The sequence below is a fragment of the Bactrocera latifrons genome, unplaced genomic scaffold (assembly GCF_001853355.1).
Source record: "Bactrocera latifrons isolate USDA-ARS-PBARC rearing strain unplaced genomic scaffold, ASM185335v1 scaffold_150, whole genome shotgun sequence".
NCBI classification, from domain to species: Eukaryota; Metazoa; Arthropoda; class Insecta; order Diptera; family Tephritidae; genus Bactrocera; species Bactrocera latifrons.
The window spans coordinates 250,382-257,652 of NW_017534964.1; positions in this window are offsets into that span (position 1 = coordinate 250,382).

A 7,271-nucleotide genomic window follows, 5' to 3' on the forward strand; every position below is an offset into this window, starting at 1 on the left:
CTCAGATGGGATTTTGAAATGTGTTATCGTTTGGATTAAAATACATTTTAGGGGGCAAGCAAATACATTTTTATTAAAGACTGAAAGAAAGAGTTTAATTTACCAAAGTTAAACCTCTTTCTGAGATGTTGAGATCCAGTTGCTCGTTTGGAAAAGATATTACTAATTTTCGCTTGTTGTGCCAGAATTTTACCTGTCTTATAGTTAGTAGTGTATAATGTCCTACAGGGCATAAGGGTATCATGTAGGTAGGTGTGTGTGTGTGAAGTGCTCTTTCTAGTTGCTCATTCTTATATATGGAACATATCTGAAGGAACTGGTCAACTTCCCGACAATGGCCGGCAATGTGGCCGGCAGTCGTATGTGGTTTTGTGTGGCGGATGCACACTGCATGCCTTCAAAGTGCCTTAGAGCTGGCGCACCGCATAAATTTCGCATGCTACACAAGAGCAATGCGTGCGTCGGTATGCGTACTACCACGGGCGTCCGTATTTCATTTTAGTAGATTCCTTCCGCTGCAGTGAGCGGACGAGATTCTACAGCCGAAATGTCGAGTCCACAGTGTTGTGTACTCAGCCCTCGCTCGACCGTTTGGCTACTCCAAGACTTGAATATCGCCAAAAGCCATTCATTGCATGGCTTGTGAGACGAGGTTTATGATGAATGGCTTTGTGCATTCGCCGTGGCTGCCACTTACAATCTACCGAAGACACATATAGAAAAACGCACATATACAAATATGTACATATTGAGATATACATAAGTGTGCGCCGACACATACAATATTTAGCACACGCCGGCTGGCTGAAGTGGCTGAGAATGCACACGCAAGCGGCTTATAGAATGCAGGGAAGCTGGCAGGATGTGACATTAAAAGGAGATTTCTGTTTAATATGTCCGGTTGCAGCGCAAACGATGCACGCCAAGATATGTCGAGTGGCCGAGGCTTGGTGTGCGTGTGTGCCGGCCAGGGTTCACAACAACAAATGTGCTTTTGTCAGTCCGCTCTTGCGTGCGTGTGTGCGTCGGAGCGTATGTTTGCGTGGCGTGCAGCTGCTGCCGTCTCCGTTGATTGTTGCTTTTATGGCTTCCAAAACAAGTTTAACTGTAAATTGAATTATTTTATTTACTTTCCAATGTGGTTTTAATTTCACATTCTCGGTTCTTTCTGTGCTTGGTTGGCGAAAAATTGTATTTTCTCTTTGGGATTATCCTAATACGATTCTGTTATTCTCGTATATTTCTAAAGATATAATAACAGATTAAGTTTTATATAAATAAAATTCGGTTGTACATGTCACAATGCGATTAGAAGTACTTGCGGCAACAAAAAAAGTATTTGGACACAGTCGGATTTGTCCTGTTTTTGTGAAGTGTTAACAAAATCCTACCAAATAGTTCTTTTTGAGTTACCTATAAACTCCTAAAAGTGAATCACCAGATCATCATAGATCGACGAAGCATTTTGAGTTTACCACAAATTGATGCATCTTCTTTACTGGCGTAGGACATCGCTTATGTGATTATAGCCGAGTTAACAAGAGCGAGCCAGTCGTTCCTTCTTTTTGCTACTCGAAATACCGAGTGCAGCAAGATCCGTGTCCACTTGATTTCTCTAACGGAGTGGATATCATCCTCTCCCTTTCCTCCTTTCGGCGGGTGTCTAATCAGAAACCTTCATAGCTAAATTGTTCTCTTCCTTCCGGACAATATGACCTACACAGCTCAGCCGCTGTCTCTTAATTCGCGGGACTATCTCAATGCAGCCGTATATCTTGTACATTTCATTAATCCCTCGACAGGGGTACTCGCCGTAACCATATAGCAGGACTTGTCCATTGCTTGCTCAGTCCGAAATAGCACCTGTTGGAAAGAGTAATCCTGCGTTGGATTTCCAGGCTGACATTCTTGGATTTCCAGGCCCCCTGCGGGTTGGGGAGCCCCTGTTTTCGGGGGGAAGAATATACCCGTGGTAAGACTTTCCTGTTGTAAAAGGCGACTAAAATCCACAAGCACTGTGTCTGACATAACATGTCTTGTTTTAAATGTCAGCATGGCCTAAGTCAAAATAGTGCTATAATATTCAGCCTGAAATTACATTTTAAGCTTCATATATAGGCTGTTCACGGTAAGTTGGTTATCGGGTTATGTGGTTATTAGAATAGAAATAACCTTTATGCTCCGTGAACATCCTATATTATATGGTTATTTGCTTATTTTTACATGAACAGTTCATTGTTTACAGTTTTAGTTCAATGAAATTCCTACTTATAAAATGCCTAAACAAAGTTTAAAAAGCAACATTATTGATTTGGAATAAGTTCTGCTATTCAGGAAATGTACTTTATTGAAGATATGTGCTTATCAAATAATCCGAATTTTAAGGGTTCAAGGTATGAGTGCTGAATGCATTTATGCTTTGGGGCGCTGATCAACGCATTGTATTGATCTACGTACTTCTGGAAATAGAAACCACCGTGAGGTTAGGCCTTCGCAGGCAGGTATTCGCGTAAATCACAACAGACTCTGTCAACAGTGACGTATCTGCCTAGTAGCGATTGCGACGACTATTTGTTTGATGACAGGAGATATTTCGCCTTGCTCTGGTCCACTGCCAGACCCATTTGATTTGCTTCCTTATTCATTCTGCAGAAAGCAGAACTAACGGCGCTGTTGTTGAGGCCAATGATATCGATGTCATCGGCGTATGCTAGCAGTTGTACACTCTTAAAGAATATAGTACCTTCCTTAATTAGTTCTGCATCTCGAATGCCTTTCTCCAAGAGCAGATTAAAGAAGCCTTTTTTGATACCTCCAACGTCTTTTTATGGATCGGACAGAGCACACTTAAATTCCAATCATTAGGATATGAGGGACATCGCTTTCCTTTTACCCAGTTGCAGATGAGTGCCCTCAGAGAGCAGGAGTCGAGGAGAAAACCGTCTGTTATGATTATAGCTTCCTGAGCACGTTTCCTGTGTTTGTTGATAGGCGTGTATTGGGATATCTTCGCTACGATAAGGCAGCGACCCGAGTCGATGTTGGGTATTCAAGGAAACTGAAGACATGTCGTTCATCCATCACAACATGATCTGGTTGTGAATTTTTCGATCCCAAGGCAGCCAAGCTTGATTAATTTTTATATTCTGAAATTCAGTACTATAGAGAGCTATATTTCGTGCCCATGCAAGCCTGAACCCATTTAAAGAGGTTTCGTGCTGGAGGCTGAATTTTCTAACTGTTGTGCCAAAAGATGGGGCGGGGCAGTTGTCATAAGCGCTCTCCAACTGCTCATAAAAGGCATCTTTGGTCATATCGTCCTTCCCTTTCCTTTTTGTGGCTACACTCTCATCCACCGGAGTCAATGTCAGGACTGGGTGTTTCTCCCACCCCGAATGAAGTATATATGAATATAGCCGATGAAGTTAATGTCACATGGCTTCGTCTCGTCCTAATCTCGTGCACCGCACAACATAGAACCGGGCTTTACAGGTGCACAAACTTGCTAAGAGAGTAGAATAAAGTTTTCTACACATTTATAAAGCGATTCTGTTTGAGGAACGACGCTTGCTCGTAGCCGTATCTCTGATGAACAGACCCTGCAATTAGACTTCAGCACTTAAACTGAATATTTGGGAGTGGCTGCGATGAAGCTTTCTCTTTTTAACCGTGACCCCAGGCTCCACACAGGTGCTGACGCATCTTACGAAAGCTTTGCTCACATTTCCAGGGTGCGCGGCGAGGACGCAAGAGAATTGGGTATAGCCCTACGATTGTAACTGCTTACCCAGAAGTAATACTGTACACTTTTACATCCCACAAATTGATTAAAGCGGTTAATGTCAATCTCAGCAGATTTGCTTGGAGTGTTTACCAAAACATTTTAATCTCTGTCTAGCAAAAGCTGGGCTATAAATAAAGGAGTGACGAGACAATTTAATTTCGCTGTTCTCTGCATTGGTTTAGTAAAGAGGGTCCGACAAAATATTTAGCCTTACCGCCAGTGAACCTATTAGATAGTATCCTGTCAGAGCACTTACAATTGCAACGAGATTGACCGTGCCAAGAGGTAGTCACACAAGTTCTGGTTTTTGGTTGTACTCCTTGTCCAGTTGTAAGCGCACTGTCAGCGTGCTCCAAGCTAGTATAGCCACTCGGCTATCGGCGCGAATGCACACCTCTCTGAAAGAAATTGCACTTCGGAGCAATAAAGCTACCTTTATGGCAACTACTACCGGTAGAAACACATTACAGTGGTCTGGTGATACTGTGACACGCGTTTTTCTCCCAGCAAAGATGTTCACTTGTCGGAATCGCCGGTATCGGACTACTTCGCGATATAGCTTCTAAACCAATTGATTAATCAAAATGAAGTCTGGAACTTCTTCATTTGACCGGCTATCTTCACAAAATTCACACAGATCATTAGCCAAAATAATGCTATATATAATTTCCGATAAATGCTTCAGATCGGACCACTATAACAGTCATTCAAACACAGTTCAATATTAAGATAAAGATGTTCATAAATCATCTAGTCTCCTTTGTATTGAACCTTAACTTTAGTATTTGCGAACTAAAGTAATTCGTGGACTGTGAGCAAAACTATTATACTCTGTGCAACAAGTTGGCAATGTTTGAAAATGTTTGAGGTGGGGCTTGTTTCATTAGAATCAAAAGTATTCTGCTGAGATAATGTCAATAAAGCCGCTTAGTTCCTAATGAAAGAATTTATCATAGACTGAATTCTCGACTAAATCATTTTTAAAATATTTTTAGATTTTCTAAGAATTCATGAAATCGGATGTGATGCCAACTATTAATTTCTCTCTTTCGCACCAATACTTACACATTTCTACTTCTAACGTACGACTTTACTAACTTATTATTATGTTAAAATGTAATATAAATACTTAAATAAGAAAATAAACAGATAGTAAAGATGCCATGGATTAGATACCCTAAATAGGTTGTTCATTTTCAAAGTATTTCTAAGCTCAGTTTCAGGATGGGCTTGAGTTACAACAAGTGTAACACTATGTCTTCCTGCGAAGTCGCTTTTAAGTGCACAAGGAACTTGCCACTTCACTAATATAAAATCGGTTAATTTGCGAAATTTCACAACACCCATTAGCTATTTAATTAGCAGAGAGCTAAACTCAAAAATGCTGTTCTACTTAAAGTAAACGCTCTGTTGAATGCAGTGAAGTCTCTGCTTTATTTCGGCATTTCTCCATTTCTTGCCGGTAATGTGGAGCTTTCAGCGAGCCAAACAATCAGAACTCATGTAAACAAAGAGTTAAGCAGATTTAAAAGATTTTCCTTTCTCTTACTTACGCCAAGCAAACATATATCTTGGGAATTCTTCTACACATCAAGTGATTAAATAGATCTTTCTTTCGCTTTTGTTAGCCCGAAATGCAATCAACAGCACAAATTCAAGCAGCAGTAAGAGCAACAAAAGGCATCACATTGGTTAGCAGTTATATTCGCCCTATTAGAGTACGCACACTCCTTTACTACTATAGTACATACAAACCTTGGATCACAGCTTGCTGCACTGACCTAGTTTTGCTGTGAAAGCAAAGCTAAAAGGATTACACGAAACAAATCGGCCTAAGAATGCTGCCCGGCAATTGGTTTATTTCTTTGTGTTTCACCTTCGTTTCGTGCTGATTATCGGAATATATTTTCGACAATTTGGTACGACTCACCTAATTCTTTATTTACCAACTTATTGGCTTTTAGAGTTTGCCGACAATTGTTACTAATACTACTTCTAAATGCTTAACGCTTATGAGCACGCCGAACATTTTTTAAGATAAAATTGTATTTATACTTTCAGCTATAGTTTGTGTGTTATGTTTTGGAAGGGATGTTCGAGTTGAATCTTTTTATGTTTCATCAATTGTAATGAAATATTTGAACTACTTAGAGGCTTTGATAAATAGATCTATGTATATCTCTAACACAACTTTGAGATCTTAAAGGAAAATCGTTCTCATTTTAGAGGAGTTTAAGAAGCTTAAAACAAATTCTTAGGGATAAAAACAAAAAATAATTGAATATTCTATAAAACAAAAATTTCATTACGATAATTTAAAAAATTCAATAAACACCATCGATACGAATGCGAGCACATGGTTTCGTCGGAGTTGTCTTACATAGCTATGCATTTCCTGAATTTCGATGTAAAAAATTATATTATATTAAAATATTATATGCTAACTCGCAAAGGTCTTCGATGAATCCAGAGCTATTCTTCCGCTGGCTCTAACACTCGTTTATTAAGCAGGTATATTTATTCATATTAGAATATTTTTAAGGGACATTTAATTCGTGATACCATCTTGCTACTTAAATTAACAAGAGTGGGAGGATGATAAATACGACAGCGAAGACGAAACTCCATTGCTCTCATTGTTTAGATCATATAGTTCTCACGATGATACACTTCGAGAGGTACAATCGTTATTGTCCAAAGTGGGTGATGTTGACGTTGAGAAGACATCGGAAATTGGAACGACGATCAAAATGCGGAGGATGATAAAGAGTTCACTGTGTCTGACAATGAAGTTGAAGAACCAACTATCGAGGAAGATATGCAACAATAGAAAGTGACTTTTTTGGCAGCAGTTGATGATCTTATTGATTTAGAAGCAAAAACACAAACTTAACAAGTCTCCACCGCTTTTTTAACCAGATTTTACAAATTAATGTAGTATGTATGTATATATATGAGAATAATGTGAAAAAGTACAAACTAAATCTAAGTTTCTGTTTTGTTTGTGTAAAAGTGAGTCATGCAAATAAATTAGACGTATTATATTACCAGATTATGTTTGTTTCCGTGTTTTTATACTCTCGCAACAAAGTTGCTAAAGAGAGTATTATAGTTTTGTTCACATAACGGTTGTTTGTAAGTCCTAAAACTAAAAGGACAGATATAGGGTTATATATACCAAAGTGATCAGGGTGACGAGTAGAGTTGAAATCCGGATGTCTGTCTGTCCGTCCGTCCGTCTGTCCGTCCGTCCGTGCAAGCTGTAACTTGAGTAAAAATTGAGATATCATGATGAAACTTGGTACACGTATTTCTTCGCTCCATAAGAAGGTTAGGTTCGAAGATGGGCAAAATCGGCCCGCTGCCACGCCCACGCCCACTAAGCCATAAATAAAGATATTAAAATGAAATTTGGCACAAAGGATCGCATTAGGGAGGGTCATATTTGGACGTAATTTTTTTGGAAAATTGATCGTGGCCCCGCTCC